General features: G+C 36.7%; 2 long non-coding RNA genes across 2 annotated transcripts in view; one reads left to right on the top strand and one right to left on the bottom strand.

Moving 5' to 3' along the window:
• Nucleotides 1-6,866: 6,866 nt before the first annotated feature.
• The window catches only part of LOC145736574 (uncharacterized), a 276,677-nt gene continuing 263,201 nt past the window's right edge, over nt 6,867-20,342 (bottom strand). The window contains exon 2 of the long non-coding RNA XR_014180015.1: nt 6,867-7,422. This is a non-coding gene — a long non-coding RNA (uncharacterized LOC145736574). The remainder of the gene's footprint in view (nt 7,423-20,342) is intronic.
• LOC145736605 (uncharacterized) lies at nt 9,840-10,977 on the top strand. The gene is made up of 2 exons (XR_014180042.1): nt 9,840-10,013; nt 10,077-10,977. It is a non-coding gene; the product is annotated as an uncharacterized LOC145736605 (long non-coding RNA).

Raw genomic sequence — 20,342 nt, 5'->3', positions numbered from 1 at the left:
GTACAACCCCACAACGGAAGGCCATATGTCCACACTGGTTTAAGGACCTGCTGGTAAACCAGTAGTTTGTTTTTGATGGAAAGCTGCGAATCTCTTCCCAGTAGCCAATACATGCTTTTATATTTGAGTTTTAATTGTTCAGTTTTCATTTTAACGTGAACTTTCCATTTAAGCTTGACATCAAGGTTAAGACCTAAATATTTAGTAGTTTGTTTGCGAGGAATTATATTGTTGTTTAATTGCACTGAAAGATGGTTTACTTTTCTATTTGTAAAATTCATATGAACAGATTTATTTTCATTTAATTTAATCCGCCACTGTGCAGTCCACGCGTTTATGGCATTTACTGCATATTGAAGATTGGCAGTTGTCTCTTCTATGGAATTTCCTACTGCTAGAACTGCAGTATCGTCAGCAAATGTTGCTAGTTTTATGTTGTCTGTTACAGGTATGTCGCAAGTATATAACAAGTATAGCACTGGTCCAAGGACACTGCCTTGGGGGACTCCAGCGTTTATGATTTTTAATTCCGAGTACTCGTTCTCTTGTTTGATTCTGAAGGTTCTTTGACTTAAATATGATTCTAATAGCTTTGTATACTGCAGTGGAAAGAGCACCTTTAATTTCTTGATGAGGCCATCATGCCAAACTTTATCAAATGCCTGGGCGACGTCTAGAAAGACGGCGGAGCATATCTCCTTCTTTTCTAGGCAGTCTTCAATTATTTCTGTTATTCTATGTACTTGATCCACTGTAGAATGTTTGTTGCGAAACCCAAACTGATGGTCAGGAACCATCTGTCTTTCATCAATGATTTTCTTCAGCCTTGTATGAAAAAGTTTCTCAAATAATTTTGATAGCACAGGTAGGAGAGAAATGGGTCTGTAAGATTTAGCTTCGTTTACGGTTTTTCCGGGTTTTGGTATCATAATTACGTCTGCCGTTTTCCACAACATAGGAACGTATTTCAAGCGAAACGAAGCATTAATTAAATGGGTAATTTTAATAACCCCTTTTTTTGGGAGTTGCTTAAGTATTTCTCCCGTAATTAAATCATAACCTGGAGCTTTTTTGGAGTTTATGTTTTCTTTTATTTCTTTGATTACCTCCTTTGGTGTTACTAATTTTATTTCTAAACTTTTTTGTGTTGTTTCTGTTTGAGGACATTCTGCTTGTTTCTCGTTTGGTTGGAAAATATTTTGCAGGTAAGTGGCAAATAGAGCAGCTTTTTGTTTGTTGGTTCTAGCCCAGATGCCACTCTCTTCACGAATTGGAGGTATTGATTTTATTGGTCGATTTAATCTTTTAGCGGCTTTCCAGAGTGAATAATCTGAGTTCTGATCATCAGTTAGTTCCCTAAGGTACTTGTTTATTGACTCATTTTTAATTTCTTGAATTTCCCTCTTTAATTGTTGCGTTAGGTTGTTTAGTACAGTTTTATTTTCTCTCGTTCTGGACTTTTGCCACTCTTTTCTAGCTCTCCTCTTCTCTTTTATAAGATCGCGTATTTGATGAAAAAGTGGCTATTGAGATGAAAAAAACTAAACTTGTTTTTAACAAACCACTTTATGTAGGTATGACCATATTAGATCTTTCCAAAACCATCATGTATGATTTTCATTATAGCTACATACTTTACAAAGTGCCTCAGAATAATCTTAAATTAATTTAATGTATATCGACACTGACAGTTTTATATATGAAATTACATGTGATAACGCCTCTGCGGAAATCATCAAAACTGATTGGCAATATTTCGATACTAGCGATTACCCTAAAGACAACATCTATGGGATTCCTCAAGCTAACAAGAAAGTTTTAGGTCTTATGAAAGATGAAACTGCTGGGCGAATTATTACTCATTTCGTAGGTTTACGATCTAAAATGTATTCATATAAACTTGACAATACGAAATGTGTTAAAAAATTAAAAGGTATTTAATATCAAATTGTAAAAAATAAAATCACTTTTGATGACTATGTAAAATGTTTAAAATTTGGCGAAAATAAAATTGTTAAACAAAGAACTATCCAATCAATTAAACATAATATATTTAAAAGTTCATTTTTACACTTACACCTCCACTTTGAGAAAAAATGGACTACTACTTCACATAATATATTTAGTTGTAATGAAATTAAGTTAGCGTTAAATTCGTGGGACGATAAAAGGTTTTTATTGAATGACTGTTACAATATCCTTCCGTGGGGACACTATAATATTATTTTTTTATATTATAGTGTCCACAAACTTCAACTTCAAACTCAATGTTCAATAGTTATAAGAGCGTTTTTCTGTAAGGAAAAAACAATGTTGCTGCTGCTGCTGTAAGAGAGTTTTTGTGGAAAATAAAGAACCAAAAGTATAAAAACACATTTGTTTTATTGTCTACCACTAAAAATAGAGATAAGGTAATTGTTGTGGTAAACCAAAATATATCAATCCACAAAGACGCTTCACCACAATCACTTGTCGCAACTAGTTGTGTCAGGTTTCGCCAACCGCTATCGCCGTGTGTTCGATTTGGGTATCAAAGCCTCAGCTGATAGTGAGTGGCATTAGGCGGAACCGTTGCTGACACAATTAAGTCATTTTTGCTCATCTTCACCCATCTATCAGGCCAGCTGTCATTCATCTTATCGAAACACACGTACACATCAGGATTCTTTTCAGGTTGATACACTAGTTATATGGCCATTTCGGATGATCTAATACTAAATAGACATCCTCAGAATAGCTTTGCTAAGTCAACATTTATTTTCCTATTTATACAGCAGCATTTGTGCATGTAATTAGTCATTAAGATAACTCGCTTGGTTAACGTTCAAATGTAATTTCGTTCGTTTTTATTAAATAAAAGTTTTTTAAAAACAGAAGTTGCATTAATAAGAACAAAATTCACGTATAGAACATTGTTGATTATTGCAGTGAGAATTAAAAAAGTTGGATGTAACAGAGCCATGTTACTAGAACGAATGGGAAATGTAATTAACATCGCACTCTATTTATATGTTTATACACTATATTTATCAAACATTTCAGAGACACATATTAGCGTTAAATTCATGTTCATAAAAGGTTTTTATTGAATGATTGTTACAATACCCTTCCGTGGGGGGTACTAATAAAAAACAATGTTGCTGCTGCTGCTGTAAGAGAGTTTTTGTGTAAAAAATAAAGAACCAAAAGTATAAAAAACACATTTATTCTTCTCGTGCTCCCCATAATTTTATCATTTCTAAACGTTTATGTATATTGTTGCCCCAAAAACAAGAAAAATTTAAATTATAAGCGTTTGTAGCTTTACAACACACATTGCAATTCATATGAAAAAAGTCATGTTCATGCACTAGCAAAAAAGACACTCCCTTGTAGTGATAAGCAACTTTTTTGTAAAACTCATCAACAAAACCTTCATGACATTCAAGGCAAATATTCATAATTAAATTTATAGATCTTATCTCAAGAACATAATGGAAATTACAAAACACTATTGATTCATGGTGTTGTACAGCACAATTCCATAACCACCAATCCTTATCGCGTTGATTAACAACTCCAGTAATATTTTGGACACGCTTGTCAACTGGAGCTTCATAGAAATCATTCACTTCCTTTATTCTTAATGTCACGTCAATATTTGGATTATAAGTGCAACAGCTAGCTATACGTCTCACTTACGACATCTTCTCCTATTTCGTCTTCTAAGGCGCTGTCGTTATTATTTTGGTTTTCTTCTTCAATCACTTCGTCTGGCTGGATTTCTGGTGGTGTAACAATGTTGCACAACTCGTCGAGGGCTTCAGCGCAATCACTAATGGCAGGTGACTTAGACATTGTTTTTGTTTGTCTTAGTTGCTGCTTTTAAACTGACTTGGAAGAAAAACTGTTTATTTTTACTACCGCTTTCGCTTATGCTTTTATATGTAGTTGTGACCAAAGGAAGGGGAGATAGGACATTACCAAAACATATTTTTGTTACTTTTGAATATATTTTTGTGGTCAGATTCATGAAAAATAAGCGAAAAACAATTATGCATTGATAGTGGAAAAGTGCAGCGTTAAAATATAGGCTGATAGGACATTAACAAAACCATGATTTGTTGCTTTTAAATATATTTTTGCGGGCAGATACATGAAAAATAAGCGGAAATCAATAACAATTATGCGTTGATAGTGGGGAAAAGTGCAGCGCCAAATATAGGACATTAACAAAACCATAATTTGTTGTATGTCAATATATTTTTGCAGATAAATACCTAATTACATGAAAAATAAGAGTAAAAATTACTACGTAGTGACCCTGGTCAGAACATGTATGAAATTGGGAATCACTTTTTTGATCATTTTTCAGTAGTTCTCCGACTGTTGACCTAAAAAGTTGAGCTATCTCTCTGAAAAAAAAAATTAAAGTGTTTGCTGTTGATATTCAAGGTTTTATCTTAAACGGGGTACAAGGTCCAGAATTTATTCCTAAAGAAGTTACCATTTCAGGGTCACAAGTTAACCATTACTTGTTTGAATCGCCAATGACGTACGCATCCTTATCTGCTGCTAATAAGAAAATAGTCACGGGTTACGGTTAGGGGGTGGGGGGTCAACGGAGACACGTAACGGTGGGGGGAGGACGACGACATTGGACAAGTGACATTTGACAAGTGACAGGTGGGGGGCTCGGGGCCCCACGTGACGTCACCACCACACCAATTTGGGGCTACACAGGGCTCCGGGCGGGGCTCCACTGAGGCCGCGTCACCACCCACGCTAAACACGAGCGCCTCGCCATTTCATCAAAATGAGCCAGTATCCCTATTGCTATACTACTTACAACCTATTCCTGATAAAAGATGTAGGCGGCAGGGAAACATACATTTGGTGGAATTCATGAAAGACAAACAAAAATCTCGCTCCAAGTGCCGTTTACCTAACTGCTATAAACTTATCTTTGCTAAATGTAAAGCTTGCGGTATTTATTTGTGTTGTAGTGTGGAAAGAAATTGTTTTGCTTTCCATCAAAAATTTTCCACTTTTCCATTTGTATTTTTTTGTATAGATATATACCCGAAGTATCAAATATGATTATCGAAGAACAAAAAAACAATGAAAGGCGAAAACTATTAGATGAAAGTCAAAGTAATACTAATGATGAATGATGAATTTGAAGCTTATAGAAAAATCTGCGAGATCAAAGAAACATCCTTCACCACTAGGAAGTGCCATGGCAATGATGAGGCTCAAATACCCAATTTCTATAAAGAAAGAAAAAGCCATGTCATACAGTCTACCAACCAACAAGCTTTTCCTTGGGCGAGAAGGGGAAGACAAACACACTCACGGGAGGATATTGTGCAAGAAAGAAGCCATAAACTGGTGGGTGACAAAAAGCCGAGTCCCTGATGAAAATATTGTGCAAGCCATCAGAATATTGTATGGTCCATTGGAGAAAGAAGTGGAGGCTTATTTTTCTATAAATTGGAGAGATGCTAGAATAAAGTTTGGACAGCCAGTCATCGAAAGAAGATACGTGCCCACTCAAACACCTGCTTTTCGAATGAGAGCAGATAAAAATGAGTGACACTGGTTTGTCAATTTTTAAGTGGAAAAACAAAAGAAGCGTGCATTTATTATCTAACTATCACGATCCTCAAATTTTCTAGACTGTGAATCGAAAATCGAGAAATGGGCAAGTCGAAGATATAAATTGTCCCAGTATTTTATTGGACTATAACATGAATATGGGGTTTGTGGATAAATTGGATCAACTTAAGATTAGATCGGCGAAGTCGTAAATTGTGGCATCGTATATTTTTTCAGTTTATTGACATTTGTGGAGTGAACTCATATATACTTTTCGAACAAAATGGGCAACAGATATCTCGATAAAGATTTCAGAAGAGCCGTAGTCAGTGGACTAGTTGCCGAGAAACTAGTAGAGCTTAAAACTACTAGGGTTAGTTCTCCACTGTGTATTAAAAAGCATAAACCAACCGTGTCTTCGGAAATTATATTGGAAAGTTCTGCCCATCAGCCCGAAAAAAGCACCAGAAGACGCTGTGCATTATGTAGCACTAAGACGAATCAAATACGAACAGAGTGGACCTGTTCAGTATGCAAAGTACCGTTGTGCTTGTCAAAGTCGAGAAGGTAAAGGTAAATACCATAAGAAGGTAAGATAATTAAATAAATATATACCTTTTTCGTTAAAAGTGAAAATAACTTTCAGGCCTAGTGGTATTAAATTTGTACTACCCCCCCCCCCCATTTTACTAAGTGTAAGATTAAGTTCAAAAAAGAAAAATAAGTTATATTTTTTTGCATTTTGTCCAATAAACGTGTTTAATTAAGAAAATTATGACTTTATTTTTTACATGCAACATGGGTAAAAAAGGGCAATTTTTGTTCGTGCCTCTAAGGGATATGTTGTACAAACAAAATGAACAAGAAACATCTCGATCACAGATTTCAAAAAATCAGTCGTAAAATATATGACATCAAACTGAAATTTTAGAAAAAGGCGTAGTTGCAAAGAAAAAAAGTTTTAATCAAGAGATTAATCGCAAGGAAGGTACAAAATAAAATATTTACCAAACTTAAGGTACGTTTTCCACTTATGCGGTGAGCTCTTTAGTAGATTAAGATTTTTACAGCTTCTGAAGATGAGCATCTATATGCTCGAAACATGTCAGGCGTTTTGACTTTCACTTCAGTTTTGAGGGTCTAATAAATACATTGTGGAGAAGGTTGCGTTTTTTCACCACTTTTACGATTTCACCTCCACTGCGAGTAACATGGACTACTACTTTACTCCGTAAAAATTTGAGTTTCAAAGTCCCAACCAATATCATCTGATCATGACTCAAGTCATGTGAAAAAGATTGATTTTATATTTATTTCTCAAAGATTGTTTCAAACACGTTCTAAGTTATGTATACACATTAAAAAACGCGGTTTTTTTAAAGTTCTAACAATAAACATTCTGGCTCGTTCTTAGAAAACACACGTGATAAAAGGTTGATTCATCGATATAAATCGGAACTGGGCAGATACAAAAAGTTAATTTTGCTGTAGGATGTTAATCAGTTGGAAAATAAATTGTACGTTTGATAGATATTGATGACTGATTGCTGGTCTGGTTCAATTCCAATGTCAACTTCTGCACAGTTACTCAGTTCGCCATGCGTAGATTGACATTTAAAGGAATGATAATTCTTTTAATACATCCCCATTTAGTCGGACATTAAATAAAATTTACGCGGCCAAATATTGTGGATGGGAAAATGCTGCATATGGTATAACAGCAAATCGAAATAGCAAATAACTACACAACCCGCGCCCCAATCTTTAGTTTATTAGTAAAATAAATAAGAATTCCAGCGTTCCCCTGTACGACTTTTTATGCATCTCGCTTCACCGGGAGAATATCTGAAACAAAGAAAATAATATTACGACAAGAACATAAAAAACGTCAACGTGTTTTAACCTGAATAAAGAAGGTTTGAAAAGTTTGAAGCTGAATACCTAACAAAAAAATTCAAAAACTTTTCATTACATCCAGAGATTTCCGAGAAAAACCGAAAAAGTCAAGTTTCTATATGTTTTTACCACTTTATTAATGATTATTTTGGAATTTACTCCGGATCTAATAAAAATATTCAATTTTTTTTTAACCAAATTAGTTAGCAATAAAATGCGCCACGTTGTCTCCATTTAACTAAAGCTCTATCAACAATAGTTTCTGAGATAGCAATGCTAATGCATCGAATTTGTAACACGCTGTATACAGGGTGTCCCATAACTATATGACAATCTCTCGGGAGCATACAGGGGATGTCAAAGTAATACGATTTGTTCATATAAACATTTTTCCTAAAGTCACTCCTAAGGGAGATATCGAGCCCCAAAGCTGCCTTCCAAATAACGTTTTTGACCGTAACTTCTGAACCACTTTGTATAATGTAATGATTTTTGGGTTTAATGTTTTATTGAAAGAGACCTTCTATTTGACATCAAAACCAGGTATCTCGTCTTAGCAGACAGACAGAAACTAACTGGTACCTAAGCAGCTAAAAATAATGACAGCTGTCATTATTTTTAGCTGCAAACGCCATTAATGAATACTCTTGACATTTTTATCGAAGAATTGTACTCTTCTTTTATTTCGATAAAACAAACGGTTTTCGAGATAAATCGATTTTTCATTGAACTGCTTAAAACACAATATTGTTGCGAAGCGAACTTTTGATTATTAGTTAGGATTTCTTTAGTTATTTGTTGTTATCCCTGTATATTACGTTGCTTTGTTTACGTTCTACATTCTTTTGTCTGTGTTCTACAAAATCCTGGCTCCGTTGCTTATATAGAGAGAGATTTATGTTATAGCTTAATGAGTGTGAGAGAGAAAGTCAATTTCATGAATATTTGGGAACTTTCTAGAAACCATGGAAGCCTATATAAGCAGCTGAACCAGGCCTGGTTAGTTAGTTGTTGAGTTGATGGTTGTAGTGAAGTCGAAGTTGTCAGATTACGAGGTTAAGTGTCAGTGTCAGTTTATTGTTTGTAAACAATATACAGTGTTGTACAAGAAGTGTGTCATTAAGGAGTACGACGGTACATTTGGTGTCAGAAGCGGAATTGGAGAATCGAAGAGGAGTTCCAGAGGAAGACAGAATAAACCGACAAAAGCAGAAGGTGTGTTGAATGCCTGTGAGTACACGACAACAAAGCGCCAAAATGGATGAAGGAATGAAACAACTTATGGAGATGATTCAAGCAATGAGAGCAAGCCAAATAACTCAAGAGCAGTTCGGGGAGTTAAAAGCAAGTCAGGACCAAAAGTTCGAAGAAATGAAAGCGAGCCAAGACCAAAAGTTCGAAGAAATGAAAGCGAGCCAAGACCAAAAGTTCGAAGAAATGAAAGCAAGCCAAGACCAAATTAAAGACCAGTTTCAACAACAAGATGAAAAATTAGACCAAGTAATAAATGAAATAAAAGGAGAAATGGACAATAGGATGGAAATTTTGGAAGAAAAGGTAAATGAGAGGATAAGCGGTATGGAGGAGACCGTTCAGACCTTGCGAGAGGAATTTGACAAACTACAGGAAAGGTCTTCAAAGCCAACCGTAGTCGCCAGTTCTAGTGTCTGCTCAAATATTAAGCCACCAGTTTTCGACGGTAAGACCTCATGGCAGGTTTACAAAAAACAGTTTGAGGCTGCCGCAGAGGCCAACAATTGGACATCAAGTGACAAAGCCACTGCCTTGGTTTTGTCACTTCGAGAAGAAGCACTGGAGGTTTTGCAGACTTTGGACGAGAGCCAGTACAAAAACTACGACGACTTAATCCAACATTTAGAGATGAGATTTGGAAATAAGCACCTAGAACAAGTATACGAAGCTCAGTTGTCTAGTAGGACCCAAAGAAGCACGGAAACACTTCAACAGTATGAAGCCGACATTGCTCGATTAGTTTGTCTGGCCTATCCAACGGCCTCTCACGACATTAGAGAGCGAATGGCAGTACGGGCTTTTGTACGAGGTCTTAAAGATTGTGACACAGAGCAAGCAATACGATTAGCGAGATGCCAAACATTGCATGATGCTCTTGCCTACGCTTTGGAGTTTGAGGCGGTCAAGCAAGTATCACGAGGACATACTCGAGTGCGTCAAGTCAGAAGCTGTTACGTACGAAATAGAGTTTTCGTCCGTTAACTCGTTTGATTTGTGTTTTTAATGTACATGGGCCTAGTTACACTGGTAGACCGATTCCGATCGCTTAAATCCTCCAATTGCACTTTGTGCACATTTTGTTGTAAATGTGGGTGCGTGACTTTTGTGGTTTGTGGTCGTGTTTCTTTGTGTCAGGTGCCATGTGCCTATTTAATCACCCCACTTTGTGATATCGGTCTTTTTACCACTACAGCACTCGAACTGCCGACATCTGATCCTTTTTTCTGAGCCGTGTGGCGTGTGTGTGAATTTGATTTTTAATCCGTGATCATCTGGCCGAATTACAGGTAAATTGGTTTTATTGTTAGTTCTTTTGAATTATTTTGTATCGGCCCAATTTTCCAACACAGCATTGTGTTCGGCCCAACCGGATATTCAGAGATTTTTCCCAACCGGATATTCAGAGATTTTTCCCAACCGGATATTCAGAGATTTTTCCCAACCGGATATTCGGAGATTTTCCCAACCGGAGATTTAAAGACACTTTCCAACCGGATATTCGGAGATATTTCCAACCGGAGATTTAAAGACACTTTCCAACCGGAAATCTAAGGGCTTTTTGACCGGAAATCTGAGGGTTTTCTGACCAGAGATCCAGGGATTTTTCCGACCGGAGAACATTTCAATCGGGGATTGAATCAGCCTGACCGGGACTGCTTTGTCCCGAGTTTTCCGGACCAGCCCACGTGTTGGGAAAGCCGATCACCGGCCACAGTTTCAAAAGGTCAGAGTTGAACCACCACAATTCCTCACTCGATTCAGTTTAGTTTGATTTAGTTTTATTCAATTTTATTTTATTTTTATTTTTTATTTATATTAGTTTTCTCTAAACAACTTCAACACTTGTCACCACCTCTGGTCACCTTTTTGGTTGCCGGAACAAGTGTTGAAGCTGTTTGTTCGTTTTCCCTGGTGTTCTGCTGTTTTCTGCCTTAGGTACCTGTCACCAGTCTCTGGACCCCATTTCCTACCTGGAAATCAGCGGTGGCCACTACTGACTACTGGGAAGAGGATACTGGAGGTTCCAGGACCCAAACATCGTCTTTGACAACTGGTAAGGGCAGTCAATTACAGTTTGGCACTGGGAAAACTTTTCCTGTTTTTTTTTTTAATTTATTTCAAATTTAACTTTTTTTTTTTTTTTTTCAACTTTCTTGTGGCAACTTTTGTAAATTTTATAAATATTTTGTAAATTTTTGTAAATGTTGTAGTTATTTTAATTTGTAATATACACGTGTACATATACAACGAGTGGTTCGTTTGATTTCCTGCAGTATATCCAAGTGTGTTCATCTATAGCTAGTTATGAACTCATGCAATTAATCCACGACCTTGAGCTATCTAATTGAAAAATGTTGTAATCTCATTAACGTGAGGTTTCATCATAACAAAGCCTTACACCGGAACCGAGAAACCGATCTTCCAATTCAGACCACACAATCACTCAGTCAGACTTGAATCGTCAGCTGGAGACATTTCGAAAAGAACTAATGGGAGCGTTAAATAGAAGAAGTCAGAACAACCGAAACGCTCAAACCACCACGTTTACTCGGTCATTGGAATGCTGGAACTGTGGAGAAAAGGGGCACATTCAATCGCAGTGCCGCAAACCTAGAAGAATGCAGAACCAGGAAAACGAAGAGTAGCCAGTTTTCCGGGGCAAAAGCTGGCTACGCAACACTGTCAAGCCCCACCAACCATAATTAAAGTAGCCCGTCCTCAGCACGAAAACACCAGCTTAATAGTGACCGGTAAGATTTGCGGCCGGGATTGCCAAATGGTTGTTGATACCGGTTCTTGCCATACTATTGTCACGAAGGATAATAAATCAAAGTTATTTCACTTGAAAGGAAACATTAAAAATGTGGAATGTTTATATTACTTGAGCGGAAACATTAAAATTGTGGAATGCGGTCGGAGTGCAACTGCAATTAAGATGCATTTGCTGAATTTGCGAAATAATGTGGAATGTTTTCCAAGTACCGATGGTCGAAGGTCGTCACGAGTTGTCGGCTAGACGAGGCCAGGTCTGGGAGTTTTGATTGGTGGAACCAGTGTCTGGAATGCTATAAAAAGGAAGTTGTACCCTAAAGAAGGTTCAGTCAGTTCAGTCCAGTTCATTCCAATCAATCCAGTTTTGCTGTGCACCACGTTGGTGATCGAACCGCAAATGTCAATTAGACATGTCCGTAACGCTCAAGTAAAGTTAATCGCGAACCGCGCTCCAAGTGGCAAGCCTCTCTCCAAGAGTCTGTCTTCTATAGAGATGTAAGTATGTTTATTGTACTTCTATGTTGTGTATTAATTTACGCCTGGTTTATTATGATTTTATTGAGAGTTAGTAACGTTTTCGTTGGGTTAGGAAACCTGTTATTTTACTAGTTAGTAAGTTAGGAGTTGTTAGGTTTAAGTACGTATTCAATAGAACTTGATGGTAGAGTTAACTGTGTTTTATTTTCACGCTGAAACGAGATCCCAGGCAAAAATAAGTTGAATTAAATTCAACACGTCACGCTAGTCGTGACATATGGTGGAGGCGCCTACGTTTCAGGGTGGAAAAAACATAATTTTTATTTTTTTTTAAATTTTAATCGTTCTATTTAAAATGGGGGGTTCTTCATCAAAAGAAGAAGAAATAATTATTTCTCAAGCGGGTAATAGCGGCGGTATTTCTAATAAAGCGTCTCAAGAAAAAGATAATTCATGGTCAGCTAAGGAAATTTTGATTATTATTTTTCTGTGCATGGGGGTGTTAATGCTTGTGTATTTTAGCGTCAAAAAAATTATTAGTTTGATGAATAAGCAAATTCGCAAAGAAATTGCTAGAAATAATCAAATTGTTTAAAAAAATCGTTTAAATTTTGTCCAAACGCTTGAAAAATCGAAATAATTAAAAAATACTGCCAAACATTTCGTATTAATTTTTCATGAGTGAACCAAGTGACAAATCACGAGTACGAACTCGCAGTAGAGCTCAAAGTGTATCAGACAAAGAAAAATTTGTTTTGCAACAAGCACTAGCCCAAGGGAAAAACCCCGAAAAAGTCTTAAAAGAGTTGAGAGAGTTTAAACCCGCACATCATAGCTCAACTGTCGGTTCCTCTGCTTCTGCAGGTGCCCCAGAAGTCGACAGAACAACTTCTATTGTCAGTGTAACAAGTAGTGAGGACGAGAGCCCTTTCGAAAAAACTGTCGTAAGTGCTCAAATTGAGACCCCGCGAATTCGAACAACAAAAGCTTCGACTTCCCAAGTTCAGAAAACTAAAGATTCCAAGGCAGGATCACGATCCCCAGAACAGTTTTTTAAGCCAAGAGCTTCATTGAGTAGGACTCCGCCTAAACCGCGAGAATCAGAAGAGTCTTGGCAAGAAAGTCCCTTAGAAGTGGTAGTGCCAGAGAAGAGAGAAGTGGTAGTGCCAGAGAAGAGAGAAGTGGTAGTGCCAGAGCCTACCTTATCCCGCCCCACAGATTTGTTACAAGGTTGTAATAATCCTTGCCCACCCCCTGTAATTCAAGAGAGAAACAGTGAGATACGTCCTAACAATCCGGCAGCAATGGCTAACATGACTTTACAGGTAGCTTTGGCTGAGCCAAAAACTCCAGCCACACCAAAGTTTACATGCCCACCTACATTTAACCCATCTATAGACTCTCCCATTATTTTTGTGGATAAATATGAAAAAGCAGCGATTGCAAACAGCTGGTCGGAAAACCACAAAATTTCCTACTTAGCAAATTTCTTGGAAGGCCCGGCTCAGACTTGGTTTGATGGTTATATTAACGAACCGGCAAACCAGGCAAAAACATGGACGAATATAAAAACGGACTTTTTAAAAGAATTTTCTGGAGAACAGCCATTGAGAAAACTAAAGTTTCGATTAAATACACGAAAACATCAAGACAATGAGGATGTTAAAAAATATTATTTTGATTTACTTGCGTTGGCAACGGAAATTGACCCGACAATGTCTTTTGACACGTTTAGGGACCATTTTGAAAATGGTTTGCACCCATCCTACTATGAGATGTATTACTTGCTGAGTTCAGGTAATCAAAATTTTAATGACTTAAAACAGCTAGTGTTAAAGCTGAGTGACATTAAAGAGAGAACCCTGGTAAATCAGATGACACGGGATACGGCACTGCTTTCCGTGTCCGATGCGTTAAATAACGAGAATCAAATAGTCAGGAGCGGACCGGGAAATGCAACAAATTTTCCACGCAGAGATGGCAATCCAAATAGAAATCGAGTCTATTATAATAGTAATAGCACAAGAAGAAATTTCATAGATAACAGGAATGTCGCCAGTAACGGTCCGAACAGGAATTTTGTCAATTATCGTGGAAATTTTACAAGAAATACGCCACCAAGGAACAATGCCATTAATAATGATTCAAATAGTGGCGGTCAACGGCCTTATTACCAAAATCAGAATATGCAAAGGAATAGAAATAATCAGTATAGAAGTCCAAACTATGGAAACAGAGCACCTTACCGAAATCAAGGTAACAGCTATTTACCGAATACAAGAACACACGATGGACGCATTAGATGCACTAATTGCAAAAGAATTGGGCATGCATCGTGCAACTGGAATGCAAACAGTTCCAGAAATAATTCAGATAACCGTCGAAATGATCGGGTATACCAAAACCCAAACGAAAGAGGACAATTTCGTCAATAGGAAGCCCTAACGAGATTGTCCACTTGTCATCAAAGGGCGTCAAAGGAGGGTTATTGTATGTGCATTTAAAAGTAAATAATCAAGAAAATGTAAATGTCGTTCTGGACACCGGAGCGTGTAAAAATATTGTGGATTTAAATTATATTAATAACATGTATCCTTTGGAAAATGATGTTGAATTAATTACTGCAGGCAGTTACCCTCTTACACCTATTGGAAATTCACAAGTGACGATTGAAGTTAATAATAAAGAGATACGCGTTGAAGCATTAGTGGTAAAAAATTTGTCTAAAGCTCTAATTTTGGGACATAACTTTTTGACGACGACAAAGTCAGTCATTGACTATAATAACAATAAAGTGACATTGCAGCATGGTTCGGACAAATTAATCCTAAATTTTGGAGATTATGATTCAACTGAAGAATGCGAGCCACAGCAAGACTTGTTTGTAAACATAGCAAACGAGCCAACAGTAAATTCCCTGAAAATTACTGTCGCTAACGATTACGTGTTGAAGCCCGGGAATGATATAATTACCCGATTGAACTTGAACCTACGACCGTCTGACTTGGCGGAATATTGTTTTATTGAGAAAGACAGTTTTTTACGACCGAGAAGTCTTATTTGCGTAGGATTACCGTTTTTGCAGAATGGACATTTTTATGTTAAGCTTAAAAATGTCGGTCATCGTAGAATTTTTGTAATATAAAATTCCACGATTGGTATTCTCGAGAAAACAATTAAAATGGACATGACAAAAATTCCAATTTGTTGTATTAATGAAACCGAAAATGATGAAGAAATAATTACCATGAATGACCATAATCTAAGTAATATAACAAACTTAGGAATACATAATAAATTGCAAACGCTACTTGCGGAGTATAGTGACGTTTTTTCAAAAACACCAAAATATATGGGGAGAACTGATGTAATTGAACACGAAATTGACGTAGGAAATGCTAAACCCATAAAACAAAAACCTTACAGGGTAGCACAAAAAGAAAGAGAAATAATAGATAATCAAATAAGGGAAATGGAACAATACGATATAATAAGGCAAAGTAACTCGCCCTGGGCAAGTCCCGTCGTATTAGTAAAGAAAAAGTCTGGAGAGACGCGATTTTGTGTCGATTATCGCAAGTTAAACAATGTAACAGTAAAAAATTCGTGGTCAGGATCTAATATTGAGGATATTTTGACTTACTTAGGAAACGCCCAGTATTTCTCATCGTTAGACATGTATTCAGGTTATTGGCAAGTCAAGGTAAAAGAAGAAAGTAAACCACTTACTGCCTTTACGGCGCCAGGTCATGGATTATGGGAATTTAATGTAATGCCTTTTGGATTGTGCAATGCACCGGCAACATTTCAACATTTAATTTGTATTACTTTATAATGTGAATAACAAAGCCAACAAATTTACTTACGGTTCATGATGAAAACACGAAAAAAAAACACTACTACACTCAAATGGAGTAAAAAAAGAAAAAACGACTGCACTCGCAAAGGCACACAAAGAAAGTGACTGGAGAGGAAAAAAGTGAAGGACCGTTTCGTCCATAAAATGACAAAACTGCTGTGAATGCAGTGCTGTATAAGTAAAATAAATAAACGATAATAAGGCACCGTCTATCCCTAACTGACATAAAGATTGTAACACTTTGTATACAAAGTAATAATTTTGTTGAAGTGGAAATATTACGTTTGTTGGGTACAAACTTCACATACCGAGTGGTACCTAAATTTGAAGTTACTGAGCTCAGGGATTTTTATTCTCTTATCCGCGTCTGAATTTAATGGCCAATTGAAAGATTCACGAACGGATATTAGTCTAATTTTCCGCAGTTACACCAAAAGTGTGTAAAATGATTATCTAAGCGCGCGTGTTACAAGTTATTTGACTACAATGGAAAAAATGATATAATTAAAATGGCATACTTAAACAAAAAATACGAGGGACGTAAAATATATCGATAAATGCCATAGGTGCCGAACAAGTAAATACTTGAATAAATATAAATGTCAGGGGTATGTGATAATGGGGGGATAGACAAATTAAAATAACGAGTTTTCGTTTTATTTTGGTGTTGGATATTTTTGAATATCAGCATAATGTATTCGATCGAAAAATGCATCAAATGAATAATATGCGTCCGCAAGCGTAAAAGTGCTGACATGAAATTAAGAGAATATAAATAATTACATCGCTGTGATTTGCATTTTAGTTAGCGAAATACCGTGATAGTACCGCGAGTGCGTTTCATTGAAAAAATACCGATCGAGAGTTTATAAAAAATGGAGTGGATTGTGATGTTTTTATATTATGCCCGATGCATTTCGGACATAAATGTCAAGTTACATTTATATGACATGGCTTTATACCATTTATGGGAGTTACATCAAGAAATACAGCGACCAGGAATAGTGTATTTGGGAGTCACAAAGGCGTTACTAGCACTTTGGACCCAAATAATTCACATGTAATACCAGATGATTCATATTGATTTATTGGTGAGACAAGGAAGAAACCCTACGGAAAGATGTGGTTGTGCAATCTGCGCAGCTCCGAGGGTGCCGTTCTATCAACCAAGACAATTTTAGGAAATTTGGGGAAGTCTGTTTGTGGATGGTTGCGCATGCAATGTTTGTTCGTTCAGAAGGAATTCACAATTCAGGCGGCGTGAACTACATGAACCTCCCCGACCCCATTTACCACCAAGAATGATGGGACATCCATTTAGGGTGCCATCAAGAGGTGAACCTACATTAGTTGAAGTGCCGAGGGTGACTTTGCGACAGAATTGGAATCCCGTTGAGCCACCACTAAATACAGCAAACATGACAAATTGGACTCGGCAGGTGGCTGCCACGCCTCTTCGAAGACAAATAAATCGTACACGTGTACGTGGTACGGCACCATATCAAGTGCCTATACGTGAGGAAAGAAATGTGGACCAGTTGAACACTGATCAGGCGAAACCCGGAGGGACCCAAACCGAACAAGACAAGTGAAACAATTATTGTTCAATATTTTATATCAATATTATATACTATATATTTAAAGTTTATCTATATAATAATGACTCTTGTAGCACGAAGAAAATAAATGATATTTAACCATTTTTCTTGTTTAATTAAAAGTAAGATGGGTAAAGTTAATACAGGCGTAATAAGTTTTAAAAGGCGTCAAGTACGTCACTGTTATTAATATGATAATGATGACACAAGCGTTACCCTGACCTACCTCAAAACCGCTGACAAGACAAAATAAACCGAGTATAGGTTGTTTACACTACTTAGGTAGAGTACATTTCAAACCATAGGGTCATTAGACAACCATAAATTTTGTTTTGTGTTTACGTTTTAATAATTTACTTTCTTATTTTTGTTTACAGATAATCTAGGGAAGAAGCAATCAAACGTTATCGTCAATTTATTTTTTGTTTTGGATAAATAAAATATTTCTCCGCACGGATTTGAAATGAAGTTAGAACGGTCAATGTTCCAGTTTTTAAAACAACTTAGTTGATATGGAAATTGGGACATTAGTTAAACATATGCAGAAGTTATTGCAATCGGTTTGAGGTATACCAGTGAATAAAATTCACTCGGTTGAAGGTTATTAATTTAATTGAGATATAAAAGAAATATGCGTGTAATATTATATATTATTATATGTTATTATTAAGCCTTAAGTAACGCATATTAACCTTTGTTCTTATTTTCATTACATGTAAAAACCGCTTGAGGGAGCCATAAGAAGCCAATGTACTAAATGGCGCTGTGCAAAGCCAGTATTGGACGACCATTGAAGATGACATTTAACAGTATCACCAGAGTCAACCACATGATGAAAATAAAGCCTAAGCAGAAGAGACTATGGAGTATGGAATGGACATTGCTAGACTTCAGCTACTGGACTATTTGGTAACCAGTGGAAGACGATGTGTTAAGTCATAGTCAGGGCAATATATGATTGTGACAAACACTTTTGTGCGAACAATGGCGCAATAAAAGTCGCAACATCAGAGCTACTTATATTGAAATATATGGTGCATATTTAAGGGCTACCCAAGGTTTCAAATGTGTTATGTTAATTTAAGGGTTAGTTTAATGATTAGGATTATTATAAGTTTTGGGTACGACGAAGCGATGACGGAAAATGGAGAAAGTAAGCATTTTAGAAAATATATGATAAAAAGTAAAATTAAAAATTTTCGCTTACTCCATTTTTCAACTGATATTATAATAAGATGAATTTTATATAAGGCTAGCGATAACTTAGGTTAGTAATTAGAATTGTCAAATATAGGAATTACCTCTCTTGGTTTAAACTGGAGGGCCAGTTTCATGGAGAAGGGGCAAATGTCACGAAGGATAATAAATCAAAGTTATTTCACTTGAAAGGAAACATTAAAAATGTGGAATGTTTATATTACTTGAGCGGAAACATTAAAATTGTGGAATGCGGTCGGAGTGCAACTGCAATTAAGATGCATTTGCTGAATTTGCGAAATAATGTGGAAGGTTTTCCAAGTACCGATGGTCGAAGGTCGTCACGAGTTGTCGGCTAGACGAGGCCAGGTCTGGGAGTTTTGATTGGTGGAACCAGTGTCTGGAATGCTATAAAAAGGAAGTTGTACCCTAAAGAAGGTTCAGTTCAGTTCAGTCAGTTCAGTCCAGTTCTGTCCAGTCAGTCCAGTTTTGCTGTGCACAACGTTGGTGATCGAACCGCAAATGTCAATTAGACATGTCCGTAACGCTCAAGTAAAGTTAATCGCGAACCGCGCTCCAAGTGACAAGCCTCTCTCCAAGATTCTGTCTTCTATAGAGATGTAAGTATGTTTATTGTACTTCTATGTTGTGTATTAATTTACGCCTGGTTTATTATGATTTTATTGGGAGTTAGTAACGTTTTCGTTGGGTTAGGAAACCTGTTATTTTACTAGTTAGTAAGTTAGGAGTTGTTAGGTTTAAGTACGTATTCAATAGAACTTGATGGTAAAGTTAACTGTGTTTTATTTTCACGCTGAAACGAGATCTCAGGCAAATAAGTTGAATTAAATTCAACACGTCACGCTAGTCGTGACAGTATGAAAAATTCATACTCACTTTCTGCATATAATCACTCGGTCTAAAAACTGCATCAGTCTTGCTTTGTCCCATTCTCTCCTACCACCTTCTGAACCAGAGAGTGGCATTTGCCTTTTAGTTCTAGTGTACCTTTCCCGGAGCTTTTTCCATGTTGACATGCAATTTTCTACTGCAATATTAAAGGAAGTAATAAAAACTAATAGTTTTCTTTAGAAAAAGGAAGTTAAGTTCCAACCCAACACTTACCTGTGTCCCCAACCTCAACAGCAACAGAATTTCAGGCCTGTTGCTTCAAGTTTTTGTCTCTAAACTGGATGGAATTTGAGTCCCATATTACGGGATTAGCATGGACCACTTCAATTAGTGTGAATTCGTTTAGAACCATATTAAAACGATTCAAAAAGGCACGAATTCTAAATTGTTAAAGACACAAACAACAAAAATATTTCAAATAATTTCCCGGCGAATTTTTATTTTTATTTATTACCAGTTGTCAGTCGACTGTCAACTTCATGTCTGTCAATCTGTCGGATCAAGAGTAGAAACGTACCGATTTCTACGTCAAAAGTTGAAATCGTACATACTTTTACGTCACGTAGAAGTACGCCGTATTACGAACTTCTATGTTGCGCCGTTCCACGCACTACTGAAAACTGCCTCATATAACTACATGCAATTTAACTTTTTACGTGTGCGACTTTTTACGACAATGACTTTGTAAGTACGAACGTGAATCCGCCTTAACTGAACGCTTAAACAAAACGTTGGCTGACATGCTGTCACTATACTGCAATACAGAGCAGACAGATTGGTGCACTTATCTGCCATTTGTG

The sequence above is a fragment of the Ips typographus genome, linkage group LG12 (genome assembly GCF_016097725.1).
Source record: "Ips typographus isolate SLU linkage group LG12, UJ_Ityp_2.0, whole genome shotgun sequence".
Taxonomy (NCBI): Eukaryota; Metazoa; Arthropoda; class Insecta; order Coleoptera; family Curculionidae; genus Ips; species Ips typographus.
The sequence above is the reverse complement of the archived record's forward strand: the minus strand, read 5'-3'. Positions and strand labels throughout refer to the sequence as shown.